The sequence below is a fragment of the Papio anubis genome, chromosome 15 (genome assembly GCF_008728515.1).
Source record: "Papio anubis isolate 15944 chromosome 15, Panubis1.0, whole genome shotgun sequence".
Lineage (NCBI taxonomy): Eukaryota > Metazoa > Chordata > Mammalia > Primates > Cercopithecidae > Papio > Papio anubis.
Window position 1 is genome coordinate 72157547 of NC_044990.1, and position 20645 is coordinate 72178191.

General features: G+C 38.0%; 1 protein-coding gene and 1 long non-coding RNA gene across 4 annotated transcripts in view; both read left to right on the forward strand.

Moving 5' to 3' along the window:
• Window positions 1-20645, forward strand: part of GPC6 (glypican 6) — a 1181721-nt gene that overhangs the window by 434724 nt on the left and 726352 nt on the right. The gene's annotated exons all lie outside the window — the stretch shown is intronic.
• LOC110741650 overlaps window positions 15014-20645 on the forward strand; it is a 52766-nt gene continuing 47134 nt past the window's right edge. Inside the window, exon 1 of the long non-coding RNA XR_002518215.2 lies at window positions 15014-19585. This is a non-coding gene — a long non-coding RNA (uncharacterized LOC110741650). The remainder of the gene's footprint in view (window positions 19586-20645) is intronic.

Consider the following 20645-nt stretch of genomic DNA (forward strand, 5'->3'; position numbering starts at 1 on the left):
TTTTTTTTTTTTTTTTTTTTTTTTTTTAAGAACAAGTCTCGCTCTGTCACCCAGGGTGGAGTACAGTGGCAAGAACTTGGCTCACTGCAACCTCTGCCTCACAGGTTCAAGTGATTCTCCTGCCTCAGCCTCCTGAGTAGCTGGGATTACAGATGCCTGCCACCATGCCAGGCTAATTTTTGTATTTTTTGTAGACACAGGAGTTTGCCATGTTAGCCAGGCTGGTCTTGAACTCCTGACCTCAAGTAACATGCCCACCTCAGCCTCCCAAAGTGCTGGGATTACAGGTGTAAGTCACCACACCCAGCCAGGACATTTTTCTTTTTTTTCTGTCAAATTTGTATTCTGATTATTTTCTGAGCATTTCCTATTCATATAAAAATTAATTCATAGCATAGCAGAGACTGGTGAACAGCTTAGCCTGGTATCAGAGATAATTCAATGGCTTGAGTTAGAACTTGATCAATTAACAGACTTGTATAACATTGTAGCTTTTTTGCTTTTAATATTAAAAGGATATTCCTTGCATTTCAAAATCTTGTCATTTGACTGGCATGATTGAAGGTGTGGGCAATTTTTTGAGTTTAGATTTGAAATGTAAAATGTTTTCAATTATTGATAACGTGGAATAAATACATTTGTTCTTATGATTTTGCCACATTTTCCACTTCCCTTTAGAAATGAGAAAGCTCTGTGACCCTCATGGAAAATTTCTCCCTGGCCTGGAATCTGGCAAGAAATTCAGTCACTTATGCTGGACTCCTGCTCTCAACTGTAAATCATTTTTAAAGGGCTACAAATTAATTTTATTCTTTTTACCTTGACATCAGACAAGCCAAATGGAATATTCTTTCCCTTCATTATCAAAATAGTCAAAATATTCCTTTAATTGTTTAAAAAGTTGCCACTTAAACTTTGTGAAGCATGATGGGTTAAAGACAAATATTTGGGGTTTTGGAAATTTGATGATGATATTAAATCATTTCTTGCATGATAGTGTAGTGGGTTGAATGGACACATGTCCCCGTCCCAGTCTCAGGAACCTATGAATACGACCTTTTTTGCAAACTAGGTTTTGAAAATATAAATAAATTGAGGATTTTTGAGATGAAATCACCCTGGTTAATTTAGATGGGACCCAAATCCAATGACAAACACTCCTCTAAGAGACAGATGAAGAAAAGCCATGCAAACGGAGACCGCCATGTGAAGATTAGAGTGGTGCAGCCACAGGCCAAGGAACCCCTGGAGCCCCCAGAGGCTGCAAGAGGCACAGAAGGATTCTTCCCTAAGAGCCTCCTGAGGGAGCTCGGTCTTGCCTACCCTGATTCTTGACTTTTGGCTTTCTGAAAAGAGAAAGATTAACTTTTTCTTCTTTCAAACTATCAAGTTCATGATAGTTTGACAAGGCAGTATTAAGAAACTCATACAGCTGGTAAAACGTAGGCTGCTTACCTATAAACACATAGATACACGTAATAGATTTCAACGTAAGATCAAGGTGATTTATGCAAAAGATCCCTTTTCCCTGTTATTTGAATAAAATAATTCTTCATTTTGAGATCATATTACTCTGACTTACGTTAAGATTGTGGGTTTTTCTCAGATGCAGCCCTGCCATGAGGCATAATCTTGTAGAGAATTCTTATTGCCTGAAGAATCACCATTTTTTATAAACAAGATGGACCAAGAGAGACCAAAGTCATACAAGTGTTTCTTGCACTGGATTTCAAAGTAGCTTGCCCCATTGCCACCATAACAGGACCATTTTTTTTACTTCATGGAAAGAAAAGGCACTGTACTGCAATGAAGGGGACAGAGTAGTAACCATAGGTTATGATGTAAATTCATCTGGCATCTCTTGTGATTTTAAAACCTCCTACCTTGTGAAGAATCTTCTATTTTGTGAGAAACGGGAAGTCCAAGTTAAATTTCTCTGATACTTGAAATAATAGCAGCTTCCCTAAGTTCACTACATGTCCAGTGTGGGAAACAAAGAGAGAGAATACAGGAAGTTGTAAGCCCACTGTCTGTCAGTTCACTCGGTACCTCTGTGTACCAGGCACTGTGAAGACAGGCATTGGTAGATTGCTGAAACTAGCTGTTTAAGGGATTCTTTTTTTTTTGTTTTTTATTTTTTTATTATTCTACTTTAAGTTCTAGGGTACATGTGCATAACATGTAGGTTTGTTACATATGTATACTTGTGCCATGTTGCACCCATCAACTCGTCAGCACCCATCAACTCATCATTTACATCAGGTTTAACTCCCAATGCAATCCCTCCCCCCTCCCTCCCCATGATAGGCCCCGGTGTGTGATGTTCCTCTTCCCGAGTCCAAGTGATCTCATTGTTCAGTTCCCACCTATGAGTGAGAACATGCAGTGTTTGGTTTTCTGTTCTTGAGATAGTTTGCTGAGAATGATGGTTTCCAGCTGCATCCATGTCCCTACAAAGGACACAAACTCATCCTTTTTTATGGCTGCATAGTATTCCATGGTGTATATGTGCCACATTTTCTTAATCCAGTCTGTCACTGATGGACATTTGGGTTGATTCCAAGTCTTTGCTATTGTGAATAGTGCCGCAATAAATATACGTGTGCATGTGTCTTTATAGCAGCATGATTTATAATCCTTTGGGTATATACCCAGTAATGGGATGGCTGGGTCATATGGTACTTCTAGTTCTAGATCCTTGAGGAATCGCCAAACTGTTTTCCATAATGGTTGAACTAGTTTACAATCCCACCAACAGTGTAAAAGTGTTCCTATTTCTCCACATCCTCTCCAGCACCTGTTGTTTCCTGACTTTTTAATGATTGCCATTCTCACTGGTGTGAGATGGTATCTCATTGTGGTTTTGATTTGCATTTCTCTGATGGCCAGTGATGATGAGCATTTTTTCATGTGTCTACTGGCTGTATGCCTGTCTTCTTTTCAGAAATGTCTGTTCATACCCTTTGCCCACTTTTTGATGGGGTTGTTTGTTTTTTTCTTGTAAATTTGTTTCAGTTCTTTGTAGGTTCTGGATATTAGCCCTTTGTCAGATAAGTAGATTGCAAAAATTTTCTCCCATTCTGTAGGTTGCTTGTTCACTCTGATGGTAGTTTCTTTTGCTGTGCAGAAGCTCTTTAGTTTAATTAGATCCCATTTGTCAATTTTGGCTTTTGTTGCCATTGCTTTTGGTGTTATAGACATGAAGTCCTTTCCCATGCCTATGTCCTGCATGGTATTACCTAGGTTTTCTTCTAGGGTTTTTATGGTATTAGGTCTAACATTTAAGCCTCTAATCCATCTTGAATTAATTTTCGTATAAGGAGTAAGGAAAGGATCCAGTTTCAGCTTTCTACTTATGACTAGCCAATTCTCCCAGCACCATTTATTAAATAGGGAATCCTTTCCCCATTTCTTGTTTTTGTCAGGTTTGTCAAGGATCAGATGGCTGTAGATGTGTGGTATTATTTCTGAGGATTCTGTTCTGTTCCATTGGTCTATATCTCTGTTTTGGTACCAGTACCATGCTGTTTTGGTTACTGTAACCTTGTAGTATAGTTTGAAGTCAGGTAGCGTGATGCCTCCAGCTTTGTTCTTTTGACTTAGGATTGTCTTGGCAATGCGGGCTCTTTTTTGGTTCCATATGAACTTTAAAGCAGTTTTTTCCAATTCTGTGAAGAAAGTCATTGGTAGCTTGATGGGGATGGCATTGAATCTATAAATTACCTTGGGCAGTATGGCCATTTTCACGATATTGATTCTTCCTATCCATGAGCATGGTATGTTCTTCCATTTGTTTGTGTCCTCTTTTATTTCACTGAGCAGTGGTTTGTAGTTTTCCTTGAAGAGGTCCTTTACATCCCTTGTAAGTTGGATTCCTAGGTATTTTATTCTCTTTGAAGCAATTGTGAATGGAATTTCATTCATGATTTGGCTCTCTGTTTGTCTGTTACTGGTGTGTAAGAATGCTTGTGATTTTTGCACATTAATTTGTATCCTGAGACTTTGCTGAAGTTGCTTTTCAGCTTAAGGAGATTTTGGGCTGAGATGATGGGGTTTTCTAAATATACAATCATGTCATCTGCAAACAGGGACAATTTGACTTCTTCTTTTCCTAACTGAATACCCTTGATTTCTTTCTCTTGCCTGATTGCCCCGGCCAGAACTTCCAACACTATGTTGAATAGGAGTGGTGAGAGAGGGCATCCCTGTCTTGTGCCAGTTTTCAAAGAGAATGCTTCCAGTTTTTGCCCATTCAGTATGACATTGGCTGTGGGTTTGTCATAAATAGCTCTTATTATTTTGAGATACGGTCCATCAATACCAAATTTATTGAGAGTTTTTAGCATGAAGGGCTGTTGAATTTTGTCAAAGGCCTTTTCTGCATCTATTGAGATAATCATGTGGTTTTTGTCTTTGGTTCTGTTTATATGCTGGATTACATTTATTGATTTGTGTGTGTTGAACCAGCCGTGCATCCCAGGGATGAAGCCCACTTGATCATGGTGGATAAGCTTTTTGATGAGCTGCTGGATTCGGTTTGCCAGTATTTTATTGAGGATGTTTGCATTGACGTTCATCAGGGATATTGGTCTAAAATTCTCTTTTTTTGTTGTGTCTCTGCCAGGCTTTGGTATTAGAATGATGTTGGCCTCATAAAATGAGTTCGGGAGGATTCCCTCTTTTTCTGTTGATTGGAATACTTTCAGAAGGAATGGTACCAGCTCCTCCTTGTACCTCTGGTAGAATTCAGCTGTGAATCCATCTGGTCCTGGACTTTTTTTGGTTGGTAGGCTATTAATTATTGCCGCAATTTCAGAGCCTGCTATTGGTCTATTCAGGGATTCAACTTCTTCCTGGTTTAGTCTTGGGAGAGTGTAAGTGTCCAGGAAATTATCCATTTCTTCTAGATTTTCTAGTGTCTTTGCGTAGAGGTGTTTATAGTATTCTCTGATGATAGTTTGTATTTCTGTGGGGTCGGTGGTAATATCCCCTTTATTATTTTTTATTGCGTCTATTTGATTCTTCTCTCTTTTCTTCTTTATTTGTCTTGCTAGCGGTCTATCAGTTTTGTTGATCTTTTCACAAATCCAACTCCTGGATTCACTGATTTTTTGGAGGGTTTTTTGTGTCTCTATCTCCTTCAGTTCTGCTCTGATGTTAGTTATTTCTTGCCTTCTGCCAGCTTTTGAATGTGTTTGCTCTTCCTTCTCTCGTTCTTTTAATTGTGATGTTAGAGTGTCAATGTTAAAGCTTTCCAGCTTTCTCTTGTGGGCATTTAGTGCTATAAATTTCCCTCTACACACTGCTTTAAATGTGTCCCAGAGATTCTGGTATGTTGTATCTTTGTTCTCATTGGTTTCAAAGAACATCTTTATTTCTGCCTTCATTTCGTTATGTACCCAGTAGTCATTGAGGAGCAAGTTGTTCAGTTTCCATGTAGTTGAGCGGCTTTGATTGAGTTTCTTAGTCCTGAGTTCTAGTTTGATTGCACTGTGGTCTGAGAGACAGTTTGGTATAATTTCTGTTCTTGTACATTTGCTGAGGTGTACTTTACTTCCAGTTATGTAGTCAATTTTGGAATAAGTGTGATGTGGTGCTGAGAAGAATATATATTCTGTTGATTTGGGGTGGAGAGTTCTGTAGATGTCTATTAGGTCCGCTTGGGGCAGAGTTGAGTCCAATTCCTGGATATCCTTGTTAACTTTCTATCTCATTGATCTGTCTAATGTTGACAGTGGGGTGTTGAATCTCCCATTATTATTGTATGGGAGTCTAAGTCTCTTTGTAAGTCTCTAAGGACTTGCTTTATGAATCTGGGTGCTCCTGTATTGGGTGCATATATATTTAAGACCGTTAGCTCTTCCTGTTGAATTGATCCCTTTACCATTATGTAATGGCCTTCTTTGTCTCTTCTGGTCTTTGATGGTTTAATGTCTGTTTTATCAGAGACTAGTATTGCAACCCCTGCTTTTTTTTGTTCTCCATTTGCTTGGTAGATCTTCCTCCATCCCTTTATTTTGAGCCTATGTGTGTCTCTGCATGTGAGATGGGTCTCCTGAATACAGCGAACTGATGGGTCTTGACTCTTGATCCAGTTTGCCAGTCTGTGTCTTTTAATTCGACTATTTAGTCCATTTACATTTAAGGTTCACATTGTTATGTGTGAACTTGATCCTGTCATTATGATATTAACTGGTTATTTTGCTCGTTAGTTGATGCAGTTTCTTCCTAGCATCGATGGTCTTTACATTTTGGCATGTTTTTGCAATGGGTGGTACTGGTTGTTCCTTTCCATGTTGAGTGCTTCCTTCAGGGTCTCTTGTAAGGCAGGCCTGGTGGTGACAAAATCTCTAAGCATTTGCTTATCTGTAAAGGATTTTCTTTCTCCTTCACTGATGAAACTTAGTTTGGCTGGATATGAAATTCTGGATTGAAAATTCTTTTCTTTAAGAATGTTGAATAGTCGCCCCCACTTTCTTCTGGCTTATAGAGTTTCTGCCAAGAGGTCTGCTGTTAGTCTGATGGGCTTCCCTTTGTGCGTAACCCGACCTTTCTCTCTGGCTGCCCTTAACAGTTTTTCTTTCATTTCAACTTTGGTGAATCTGATAATTATGTGCCCTGAAGTTGCTCTTCTCGTGGAGTGTCTTTGTGGCGTTCTCTGTATTTCCTGAATTTGAATGTTGGTCTGCCTTACTAGGTTGGGGAAGTTCTCCTGGATGATATCCTGAAGAGTGTTTTCCAGCTTGGTTCCATTTTCCCCCTCACTTTCAGGTACCCCGATCAGATGTAGATTTGGTCTTTTCACATAATCCCATACTTCTTGAAGGCTTTGTTCATTTCTTTTTTCTCTTTTTTCTTTAGACTTCTCTTCTCGCTTCATTTCATTCATTTGATCCTCAATATCTGATACTCTTTCTTCCAGTTGATCGAGTCGGTTACTGAAGCTTGTGCATTTGTCACGTATTTCTCGTGTCATGGTTTTTATCTCTGTCAGTTCATTTATGGCCTTCTCTGCATTGATTATTCTAGTTATCCATTCTGTCATTCTTTTTTCAAGATTTTTAGTTTCTTTGCTCTGGGTACGTAATTCCTCTTTTAGCTCTGGGAAGTTTGATGGACTGAAGCCTTCTTCTCTCAACTCGTCAAAGTCATTCTCTGTCCAGCTTTGATCCATTGCTGGCGATGAGCTGCATTCCTTTGGAAGGGGAGATGTGCTCTTATTTTTTGAATTTCCAGCTTTTCTGCCCCGCTTTTTCCCCATCTTTGTGGTTTTATCTGCCTTTGGTCTTTGATGATGGTGACATACTGATGGGATTTTGGTGTGGGTGTCCTTCCTGTTTGTTAGTTTGCCTTCTAACAGTCAGGACCCTCAGCTATAGGTCTGTTGGAGATTGCTTGAGGTCCACTCCAGACCCTGTTTGTCTGGGTATCAGCAGCAGAGGTGCATAAGATAGAATATTGCTGAACAGCGAGTGTACCTGTCTGATTCTTGCTTTGGAAGCTTCGTCTCAGGGGTGTACCCCGCCGTGTGAGGTGTGGGGTGTCCGTCTGCCCCTAGTGGGCGATGTCTCCTAGTTAGGCTATTCAGGGGTCAGGGACCCACTTGAGCAGGCAGTCTGTCCCTTCTCAGATCTCAATCTCCGTGTTGGGAGATCCACTGCTCTCTTCAAAGCTGTCAGACAGGGTCGTTTGGGTCTGCAGAGGTTTCTGCTGCTTTTTTTTTTTGTTTAGCTGTGCTCTGTCCCCAGAGGTGGAGTCTACAGAGACAGGCAGGCCTCATTGAGCTGCTGTGAGCTCCACCCAGTTCGAGCTTCCCAGCAGCTTTGTTTACCTACTTAAGCCTCAGCAATGGCGGGCCCCCCTCCCCTAGCCTTGCTGCTGCCTCGCTATTAGATCGCAGACTGCTGTGCTAGCAATGAGGGAGGCTCCGCGGGCATGGTACCCTCCCGGCCAGGTGTGGGATATAATCCCCTGGTTTACCGTTTGCTAAGACCCTTGCTAAAGCGCAGTATTGGGGTGGGAGTTACCCGATTTTCCAGGTGTTGTGTGTCTTAGTTCCGCTGGCTAGGAAAGGGGATTCCCTTCCCCTTTGCGCTTCCCAGGTGAGGCAATGCCTTGCCCTGCTTCAGCTCTGGCTGATCGGGCTGCAGCAGCTGACCAGCACCGATTGTCTGGCACTCCCTAGTGAGATGAACCTGGTACCTCAGTTGAAAATGCAGAAATCACCCGTCTTCTGTGTGCTCGCGCTGAGAGCTTGAGACTGGAGCTGTTCCTATTCGGCCATCTTGCTCCGCCCTGTTTAAGGGATTCTAAGTGGGACTGGGGTGCGGAGGAGGAAGACTGGTGCATTGGGTGCAAGTGCCAGTGGGTGGTAACAGTTGAGTTTTATTCTTGCAGGAAGTGGGGTTGAAGCTGAGGCCTGGGGGCTGGGCAGTGAAAACAATGAAGCAATGAAACAATGAAAGAATGTTTCCTAAGATCCAGGGAAGAACAAGCAAGAAGTCATTGAAACTTCAGGCTAACATTTTTGCAGGAAAGGGAGCTGTAGTATCATTTATTCCAATCTGTTCAAATTAGAGTGGAATTGAAAGCCTTAAGAAAAAAAAAAAAAAAACACATATTGATTAGTTTATTTAGAGACTAATACAGATGTTAAATCACAATTAGTAAGAGATGCCTACCTACTTAAAAGTATTTAGCAACATATTTGCTTGCTAGGCTGTTTTTAATTTCAAGGAGGAAGGGTTGTGGTTACCTGATTTGTTGTTATCAGCTTCAGTCGCTTCAGTACTCTCTTAGAGTTCTCACAATGGGACTAAATTGGAAATGTAACCAACAGGTGATCCATTAAGGACTTGAGTGCAGTTAAGTCTTCCTTTGGGATGTATACTTTTACAGCCAATAAGCCTGGCCTTACTAGCTCCTAGTCATTTTGCTTGCCAATAATGAAGCCTCATAATGTAACAGATTGACAGCCAGTAGAGCCACTCGTCTTAGGTTTCCACCATCAATATTGACTCTAGGAAGCCTCTTACAAAGGCATGGGATTCACTATTCTGTTAGAAGCCCTTATGGGACTCAGAAAGATGACTACCATGTCTTAGGTAACTTGGCACAGGTTCTTGCAGATAATACTACTTTTAAAAACTTTTTAAAATTATAACCTGAAATAAAAGAGTCACTAAATCGCTTTAAAATTTGTGTTAAAAAATATTAAGCATCTGACATCATAATGTATACATATGGCCCGACAGTATCTTTATGATTTATGTCCTAACCAACTGATGGAAAGGTCATATAATGTGTGGGAATGAGAATGACATTTGCCAGCAAGATATAATATTATGTAATAGATTGGGGAAGCTAAAATGAAAGAATAGAGATAATAATCAGTATGAAAGCAATTCAACCTTAATATTTTAAATATATTGTAATTTTTAGAGAAGCATCCCCAGATGTAATAAACGCTTCAGAAGACTGCTTCTCACTCAGTAATGGTTTTACAATTCAGTAGCAGAATAGCTCATTGTACAGGTTACCTTTAAAAGGACTAAATGCACTTAAGAGACAAAAATGTTTATTGCCCATTTGTGGCAATTGTTTCTGGGTGATTGTGAAATCAATTTTTAAATGACTTTATTTTTAGTATCACAGGATACTAGTAACACTGGAAGGCGCTTAGAAACCATTCCCTTTCATTCTCTAATTTTAAAGAGCAAACCATCCTGCCTAGGCTTCTTCCCTTTGGTCTTGCTCCCTTTCCATTCATTTTCACACTGTTGGCAAAGCATGGGAACTTTTTAAAGCCATCTGCTTAATGTCTTTCAATGGCTTCTCATTACCTACAGCAGCATTTGCCAAAGTCTGTGCCGTGAACAACTAGCTCAGCCTGTTGTAATTGGCATTATTTTAAAGAAGAGGGAGTTCCACAATCATATGTGTTTGACATACTGGGTTCAACACAAATCGTGCCTTTTCTGCAGGACTTCTCAAACCCTTTTATAGACAGTGTTGACCAAACTTGTTTAGGCACTGAAACTTTTTTTTTCCCTTCCTCGAAGGATCTCCTGGACTTGTGATTCAAGGAATACCCTTTTACAAGCACTGGCCTGATTAATAAGGTCCACAGTTCTAAGTATGGAATATCATTCCATCAAAACTGACCTCTGCCTTCTGGTTCAACTTCATATACTGATGTTCCATGTTTAGATTCTAGATTACACTTAGAATCAACTAAAGTAAGCTTTTCTGAAAAGCTGTTCTGTTGTATCTTCCCTCTGTGGTGTTTTGGCTTTGCTCGGTTACCTCCTACATAGGCTTTCCAGATTCAGTTCCAGTGTCACCACCAGGAAGCCTCTTGTTCGTTTTCTCTACTGGGTTATCTGACCTAAGAATGGCCCAAAGGCCCCTCTCCTCACTTCTCATCATAGCTGGTACCAAATAGGGCTGTTATCCTGCTAACTTGCAGGTTTCACCTCCAAAATCCCCATTTCCTTTTAGTTAGGACTGTGTTTCATCCTCTTTGCCAGCACACTGCCTAGGACATTGGTGGTGCTCAGGAGAGAACCATGGACATGTGGGAGGGAGGAAAGGTTAAGTGGAATGTTAAGATGACATGACTGCATGGCATGCTTTTCAGGCCAGTGTGGGGACACTACAATGACCTATGGACATTGCATCCACAACTCACCATAAAGAAATTCAGCAAGATGACACTATGATTAGTTCTAATTAATTAGTTTAATTACTCCCATGATTGATTTCATAATGCCCTTAAGCAACTTCTAAATATATATTTTGAAGGAAAGAACAAGGAACAGAACAACATAGAAAAAAGAGTCCAAGACTCTTTTTGCATTTATATGATAGAATTAAGTTCTAGGTGTTTTTTTTTTTTTTGTAGCTAACAGTGTGTGAGTCTGTTTTGATAACTATATATATATATTTAAGAGAAATTCCAAATATATTGCAGCTAATATTTGGATATAACTATTGAGTCTATAGTGTCTATGGTGGCTTTTTCATGAGTCCAGGAAACAGCAGAAATGATTTTACCATGGATATTAGTTATCTTGCCTCTGCTGGTGAAACTGCTATTCAGTTAAGCAAGCATGTCAGTTCACTGAGAGCCAAATTAAAGTATGTTTTTTTGATGATATGGAGAAAAAGAAAGTAAAATAAGAGTAAAAATTGGATTTTTCCTCTTAAAAATGTATAAGGCTTTCTATGTTATCTACTTCTTTTATATGGCACATTAAAAATTGGAAATAAAAATTGAATTGAATGTCTTTCAAATATAGAGCATTCTCAGTGTCTGATATATATATATATATATAGACATATATTTACACACAAACATATAATCTCAGCGTTCATTATATATAAAATCAGATACATATATAAAATTATATTATCTCAATAGACAGTGATGAAATGATATATAGTAATAATCAGTTATTGTATTTTGCTAAAAGTGCACCATACAGGTTCATGATTAATGCCGCTTCTGCTAAAACATTGACCCCCAAAATTTTCAATGAGGTGTATTCATTAGAAGTCTTCCTGACTTCTTCGAGTTCTGTTCTCAAATGTTCCTGGAAATAAGTACATAGAAAAATAGATCTTTCTAATATTAATTTTGTTTTTTCAAATAATAACATTCCTAGCAAAGACAAAAGTAATTTTGAAAATTGAGTATAGAAAAGGTTTACTGAAAATAAATGTGAAGATGTAGCACATAGACTGAAAAGTTAGTAGTGAGTCTGAGGAGTTGAATGGAAGTTAGGTGGAGGAACCAACCAACCCAACAGGCAAGAAGGAGGAGGCAGAGCCATGAGTCCCAGTGTCAGTGGGTCATTAACTAGGAGGCAGATCTCAGAGTCCTGTTCTCTACAGCAAAATGCAAAGAGAGTGGGAGAGTTCAAATTCCCAGTCATTCCTCCACTATGTTGTGGTCAGTTATTTATTTCACAAACATATCTTTTAATTTTTAAACTTGAAATCACAGAGAATGAAGAATTTTAAAATGTTTAAATTCTGGCCAACACGTAATCCCAACACTTTGGGAGGCCTAGGTGGGAGGATCGCTGGAGCCTGGAAGGTCAAGGCTACAGTGAGTTGAGATCATGCCACTGCACTGCAGCCTAGATGACAGAGTGAGACCCTGTTGCAAGAAAATAGTAGTAGTAATAATAATAATAATAATAAATGAAAGGCTTTAAAAGGAGGACATTCATGTTCTTTTGTGGAGTATATAATGTTGCCTTGCCCCGGACCAGATAGTGACTTAATGATCACTGAAGGTTCTTTCCATCTCACCATTTTTATTATTCTTTCCTAAGGTAAAGTGAAAATTCATTAAATACAGGATACTTTTTCATATTTTAAAATTCAGTCATGGTGATTGTGGTCCTAGAAGACAAAATGTTCCCCACATTATTTATAAACAGAATATGGAAAGATATAACAAACCATTTAGAAATTTCTTTGGACTTTTTCCAAATGATGTGTATTTGGCTTTTCAATTTTTATTTTTATGAGAACTTTGTTTGCCTCACACATGAGAGATTTGATTACACCATGGACTGGGCAATTTTGAAGACACTGAATCCAACACCATGTTTTATGTGTAAGCATTTATGGTATCATTGCATTTCGGTTTCTCTCCTGTAAGTGTAGGTGCAGTGTTCAAGGTGGGAGGATACAAGAAGATGAATTATAGAGGAGGAGAATTAGCAGACAGGCACTGGCAGCAGGGGGCAAGAATTCAGGTGGAAAGACCAGCATTAGAGATAACCACGTAAATGGTGGAAAATGGAAGCAATGAAACACTGTGTTAACCTAACAATCAGTTTTGGATTTAGGTCATCAGGCTGCTTGTGGTAGCATGAAGATTTCGCTTTTATTTAGTAAACACTATTTGGGGGGTAAAGGTTGCCTTTAAACAGTGTTATCCCATTATTTCTATAATAGAATTGTCTCACAGAAGCCCTAAATCAAAAATTTCACTTTGGGACTGTATTTTATTATATCCTTTCTAAAATAGATTGTTCCCATCAACTTGAGATAGGCCTAATTTTATGTCCTATCTTTGGCTTTAGTTTTTGTTAAGTGTATTAAACATCACTTTTTTTCTGATGAAATGAGCAATCCAGTAAATGTAGTCTCTTATCTTGTGCTTATTAACTACAGACCATGCTGGTTTAAAATATGAAGTGGTTTATGGGACACTAAATTGAAACCATCTTGGATGAAATACATTTGAAAGACACAACACGGGCATGTATCACTTTATTTTCATTTCCAACTGTCAGCAGAAATTGGAGGCAACACTCTTCCTTTCTGTTTGATTATTCTATTATCGACAGAATGAGGAGTGTTGGAGACATACATGCTGATTTAGTGTTGTGCTGATGAAACCATTCAGGTTGTGTGATGTGTCATTTTTCACTGCTGCCTTATCAAGGTGTTTCAGCTGTGCCCAAACCAGCCCTGGTAATTGCTTTAGTTGCTTGTGGCAAAGTTATGTCAATGTCAGTCCCTAAATGACTTTTGACTGCTTCATGTCAGATGTTCTCTCCAAAGAAAGACAGGGTAAGGGAGTTTTTATACCTGGGTATAGGTGTTAATTCAAAGTCTAAATAGAAAAGCTGTTGTTTTGTTCTTCCCTTCCTAATCAAGACTTAAGTGCAACTGCTGCCATTTTGTGTTTTAAAATGAAGAGAGTACAATTAAGTTCATGATTCACTTCAAGCGTGATCTTATCCTATATTGATAGCTTTTTTTCCCCTTGGTTCTAAAGGTAAATGTGAGTAAAGTACAGCTTTGAACAAGTGCAGTGTACAAGTAGTTATGATGTAGATGCTCTTCCTTATGCAGTATCTGCTTAAAACCTATTTCTAATGTTTATGCAACTCCAGTGCTTCTCCAGACTCTTTAAGTCTCCAGTTTAGGGATTTTTAATGATAATGATGATGTTTGGATTTGAGGAGGAATATACAATTATAGAGGTTAATGAAGAGTGATTTTTTTCCTTCAAAAAAAAGCATCTACAACTTTAATAATTGGCTTACAAATTCGTGTTGATCAAGATTCAGAGACGCCAATATATATATATTTATACATCCTCCACACATGTATGAACTGGACATTCTTCTGTTCACCAGTATTCACAATATGCTGTGATCCTCTTTCTACATCACTTATTTTAATAGTTGTATACTTTACCATTGTATAACTCTTCAAATTCAGCATTTGTTTTGTTTCCAGTCTGTGCTAGTAAAAAGAGTGCTGTAATCAGTCTTTTACATACATTTTAGCTCATTTGTTGAAAAATTATCTGGGAACATTTCAGAAATATATTTACTGTATCAAACAGTAGGTCCATTTTAAGAATTTTTTAAAATATCATGAAGCAAACCCTCAGAATATTTCAGCCAGTTTATATGATCACTTAGAACATGTAAGAATGTTGATTGCTCCGCATAACCAGAACTAAAGATAGAATGCTTTCAAAATCTTAACCAATACAAGAAGTGGAAAGCTGCATCCCACAACTGTTTATTTTTATGGATACGAGAGATGTTGAGTAATTTTTCTAGGTCTGGAGACTATTTTTTATCACTATACAATTTCAGAAGATACCAAAGCAGGTCAAAGTAATGAAGATTTGAACTGGGCTGTAAAAAATGGTGCCAGAGGCCAGGGGCAGTGGCTCACACCTGTAATCCCAACACTTTTGGAGGCCGAGGCAGGTGGATCACTTGAGGTCAGGAGTTCAAGACCAGCCTGGCCAACACAGCAAAACCGATTCAAAAAACAAACAAACAAACAAACCAAAACAAACATATTTACAAAAGTTAGCTGGGTGTGTGTGTTGGTGCATGCCCGTAATCCCAGCTATTCAGGAGTCTGAAGCAGGAGAATCTCTTGAACCTGGGTAGCAGAGGTTACAGTGAGCTGAGATCACGCCACTACACTCCAGCCTGGGTGACAGAGTGAGACTCCATATCAAACAAATAAAATAAAATAAAAATAAAATAAAATAAAATAAAAATAAAATAAATGGTGTTAGGATTTGGGGAACAAGGAGTAAATTCAAATGTGTCAGAGAGCTTGTGGGCAACCGAGGTAAGCTTTCCAGGGTGGCACTGTTGTGAACTAGAGAGTATATGTGCAGCATGGCTGAGGTAACTTTACAGCCACAGCCAGTAGATGATAAACTTCATAAACTGAGACTTAATGTCAGTTATCTCAAAATTTAAAGAGAAGCTTGAAATAAGATCTTGATTTATACCTCCTCTTAGGGAGTGTGCTCTGTATGTTTTGCCAACGATGTACCTGCTGTCTGAATTTGGCTCATGTACTACCTTTTTTAAACCATTGATATTTATAGATTGATAGGGCATTTCATCTCAAGAGAACAAAATGAATAAAAGCTGGGAAACCTGAGAGAAGTTTGATATAGAATGGGATGGTCTGGAACTCTATCTCGGAGAATTGATAGAGAGGAAGAGAGGGATTGTAGATAAGTCAGGATACAGTGAATTGATTTGCAGACGGTTTTAATATGCAAGCAGAGAAGTCTCTGCTGAATCTAGTTTAAAATAAAGATAAGATTGTTCCTTCAATTGTGTTTTGTTTATGAAAGAATTACATTAGTACTAAAAAGAGAGAAATGTAAGGAAAAGAAGTACAGAGAAGCTCTTCTGATATTCTAGGCAAGAGAAGATAAAATGCTAGATTAATGCAACGGTTTTAGTAATTTAGAAGTGAGAAATGAGACAAAGGCTTAAGAGGGAATTTAATAATATGTTCTAAGCCATTGCATAAAAGATGCCCTTCACTCTTGTTTCTTACAGTTTTTGCTTCTGTGATTTTAAATTGTGTATCGTTCTTCTTATAACTATAGGTATCCCTACAGGGGATAGTCTCTCTAGATGATGGTAGATGTCAATAAATACAGAGTATATTATTCACCATTTATAATTAGATTATAAAGGCAAAACAGTGATTGGTTATATATGAGTGTTAATGATTAAAGGAAGTTATAGTTTCTCTTCTGAGTCATTACAAAGGCTTATTATATATAATATAATACATAATAATTATTCAAGGCTCCTTCAAACGACTAAAGATATTGGCAATCTGGGAACAATATAACATTAGTTCAGCATTTAAATGATCAGTTGAGACTAAACTATGCTCAGACTGCATAAACAAATCATCAGCAGTGGATAAAGAGGGCCAGAAGACCACCTAAATCACTTGTACTCTCTTTAATAAAGTGCCTGTCATTAATTATTCGTCACATGACTAATTACAAGGGTTAAAACAGAGATAAGGGCAAAATACTACCCAGGTTTTAAAACTTTGGTGCCTACAATAACTGATTTTGGAGATAAGATAATTTCTATAAAACGTATCAACTTGTTGAGCAGGCTTTAGACTGTGGGTGGCCCACAGGATAAAAGGGATAATACTGATACCTATGTAATAGTTGCATTTGTGTTAATATTTCAATTAAACTCAAATTTTATATTTCATAAAAATTTATCCACATGGATTAAAAACTTTAAATACTAAAAGGTATAAAGACAAACGTCTTTCCCACCTGTGGTCAAAAATTTTCCAATTTCCCATACTGCCTTCTGCCACCGTCTCCTAAAAGGGTAGCTATTCTGTTTATGTATCTGTTCACTTTCTCTATTTACAGGCAAAAAATGTGAAAGTGTATCTATATTCTTCACCATTTTTTTTCCTGTTTTACAAGAAAACATAGCATAATATGCATACCCTTTCACAACTTTTTTCTAACATGGCTTTATCTCTTAGAGAACTTTGCATACCAGTACAGGGAAAGCCTTCTTATGCTTGTTTATACAGTACATAGCATTCCATTTGATAGATATAGCATAGTATCTTTTACTCAGTATTGACGTAGACTTGGATACTTCCTGTATTTTGCTATTATAAACAATGTTGTTATTATAAACAGTGTTGTATGTGAGTGACTATAGTTGTAGGATAAATTCCTAACACATTTTTAGTAGTTGTAACACCTGCTATGTTTGTGAAATAATCTTAGCATGTCTGACTGTAACTAAGTCTAAATAGCTGTCAACTGAAGGGCTGAAGTTTTGGCTGTGAATGGTACCAGTGTATCTGGCAATACTTAAACCCAGACAATTGTGCAATATGAAGTAGACACCACTCCCTGCAGTCAGAGTTAGGAGCTCTTTTCTCTTACAGACCTGATTATCTTGCCTTTGTCATTGGCCAAATTCATCCCACTTACCTACCACTTCAGGAAGTTCTACTTTATAGCTGACTACATTTTGACCCAATAGTGGTCTCTGTATTGTCACATGACTCACACACACCAGATATAAGGTGGAATGGAGCTCAGAGGGAAGCTAAGAAATTTTCTGTAACTGCTGAACATGTCAGAACCAGTATGGGATGGACAACCCGTGTCCACCCTGAACTTCCTCTCTTCCTTTTGTCTTCAGAAAAAGAAGGGCTTGATTGGACCAGTTTCAGTATGAGCATCTCTACACTGTCTTTAACTCGTGCTTTATGCAGTCAGAAAGCTGCGTCGGACCTGGTGAAATGCCTCTACATTCTCCTGAAGAGATCTATTCTGATTTTTATTTTTAATTAATAGAAAATATATCGTATGTATATATGTAATTTGGAAAGAAATTGAGAAACATATTCTGTACCTAGTGTTTTATGGCATGCAGATGGAATGGGTAGTATCTGTACAGATAGATAATGATAGGAAGAATTTTAAGATGTTGTGTATTATGAGGTTCCCTTTTGTGAAACAGAGCCGAGAGAAAATGCCCTTTAATGGTAGATAAATATGCAATTCGACCTAGTGGCCTGTGGACCAATAATGGGAAATTCAGAAGTTTAAATCCATCAAGAGAAATGATAGTCAGTAGACCATGGAGTGATAACCACTCTAAAGCTGATTTATATGCACCTGAATGTAACTAAGTAGGTACAACTGAAAGAGTGGCAGTTTTGCTACTGAGTCCATATCTAGACATGCCAAAAGAAGAGAATGCTTATTTTTAAAATGATGTAACTATTTTGTTTGTTCTTGTTGGTTTTGACCTGGGATATCTCTAAAGGCCATCTTGTTATCTAATCATATTGGTACTTAAACTGGAACAGATAGTAAATCCCTTATGGCAGTTATGTGCAGCCATCATGATTCATCACAAAGAGCGTATCTAGTCAGAGACCCCAAAGTCTAGAAGTTTATGATCTTTCTGAATATTTGACATTCCCTTTACCTCAGCAGGTTGTTATGTGACCAAGACCATTACTAAAGTGGATGGTGATTTATTAATTTCACAAATATCCGCCGAGTGTTCACCATGTATAATTCATTGTGCTAGGTGTTATGAGAAAAAAAAATGAACAAAGCAGTCACTGTCCCCAAGGATATGTGCACACATATTATTATAATAATTATAATAGGCTAAAATGGGACATGTGCCCTCAATGCAGACATTTCAAGGAAGGAAATGTAGCTTCCAGATGGCAGATCAGGAAAATTGTCTTGGAAAAATATGCCCTCTCATTGGTCGTAGAAGGGTCAGTAGGATGTGGATATGGAGAAATGGAAACAAGGAACTCTTATGGATTGAATTGTGTTTTCTTAAAGTTTGTGTGTTGAAGTTATAATTCCCAGTACCTCAGAATGTGACTTTATCTGGAGATAGGATCTTTACAGAGGTAATCCAGTTAAAACGAGGTCACTACCGTGGGTCCTAATTCAACATGACTGGTGTCCTTATTAAAAGGGACACAGAGACACAAATGGTAGGAAGACAGTGTGAACAGACACAGGGAGAAGATGGCCATCTACAAGCCAAGGAGAGGGTCCTGGAATAGATGTTTGCCTTACAGCCCCCAGAAGGAACCAACTGTACCAACACCTTGCTTTTGGACTTCTAGCCTGCACAATAGTGAGACAATTCATTTCTGTTTTTTAGGCCAACCAGTTTATGGTGCTTTATATGGCAGTGTTAGTCATCTAATACAGGGAGATTCTGAGCAGAGGAAACCAGAGAAAGAAAGACTGGTATACGTTTAGAGGAATTTGGCTGGAATGTGGAGTACCCAGAGAGATAGTAGATGTGACTGAAATGGGAGTTGAATGGGATTTACATTAGGGTCTTCTAAGCCAAAGCTGTAGAACCAGAAATACAGAGTAAAGTCTCAAAGCAAAGCATGACAAATGACTGATAATGCTTATATGGTCCAGTCTGGTCACTGGAAGCGGCTGCTCTCATTTGAAAGCAACTGACCTAGGTCCTTTCTATGTGCCCAGATTCTATCCTGTGGCCACGAGATCCTATGCCATGGCAACAAGAACTCGAGGGGATCAGTATCTCCAAGTATATGTTACTCGTTTTTGGCTTCCCTTTTTGAGAGTCTTTCTGTAGGAAACAAAGAACCATTGAAAGCTTTTGATTAGCAGTGTGACACACTTAAGGATGATTGCCTTTGATGGCTAGGAAGGGTACCAGACTGGGCAAGTGACTGGGAAGCAGTTTCAAGAATACAGGTAAGAAATAATGAGGTTTTGAGTTAGGACAGCAGCTGTGGTATTGGACAGAGGATATGGCTGTGTCTTGTATCCACATTACTTTTGTCATTATTCTTTGGTAACTTTGCCTCCATGACTGTTAAGATGTTTCTGTCAACCTTGATAAGTATGGAAGAAGAAAACTCCAAAGGAGTTAGAAGAGAAGGAATAAAAAGAGATATTTAGCTTTGTTTATTACCCTTTTTAATGGTATTGCAGTATGTTGCAATTCCAGAAGTAGAAGTTCTCATAAAACTAAAGCTAATTCGCTTGTAAATATTCTAATCGATATTTGACAACTTACATAATTTATGTGTAGAAATACAGGACATTTTATTACTTTCATAGTTCTGCTATTTGAAAAATACTTATATATTTACTGCTGATGTGCAGTTTAATTGTGTAACATGGGATTTGGGGGTATATGTTTGTGAATGCTTATCAAACTGATTAAGGAAGATATGGGAAGAGCTGACAATAAAAACTGATGGTAATAATATACAGAATCAATTTGGATATTCTATGCTATTAAATAAAACTTCATTACATTATGCCTGCCACTGGGTGGACTAAATTCATATTTCTGTATTACCTAGAGTGGTAAAACATGTTTCTGAAATCGATCAAAATTGATATTTGGTTATTTATCATAGCAATTTCAATATTTCTTCCGGGAGTTTTAAAGAAAGCAATCCGTTTAAAATACATTTTATAACGCAAGAAATGTTCAGAATATGAGCAGACTTATTGGAAATTTCAGAGAAATGTCTAAATTTTCTCAAACTTTTAACTTACTATTACCCAAAGATATCATGATACCTTGTGCTGCTAACCAGATTATTTGATTGTCTTTATGTACTGATAAATGCTGTGGGTTACATCGAATTTTAGCTGTGTTATCCCTGCAAGATGCATTTTTCTGTTTTCTTTGAGTTTAATTTGTAGTACCCTTTTTTTTGACAGCCGCTTAATTGTATTGATTTTTTTCTAGGTCAATAATAATTTAGAGAAGAACATTTTAATATCTTTTGTTTAGAAA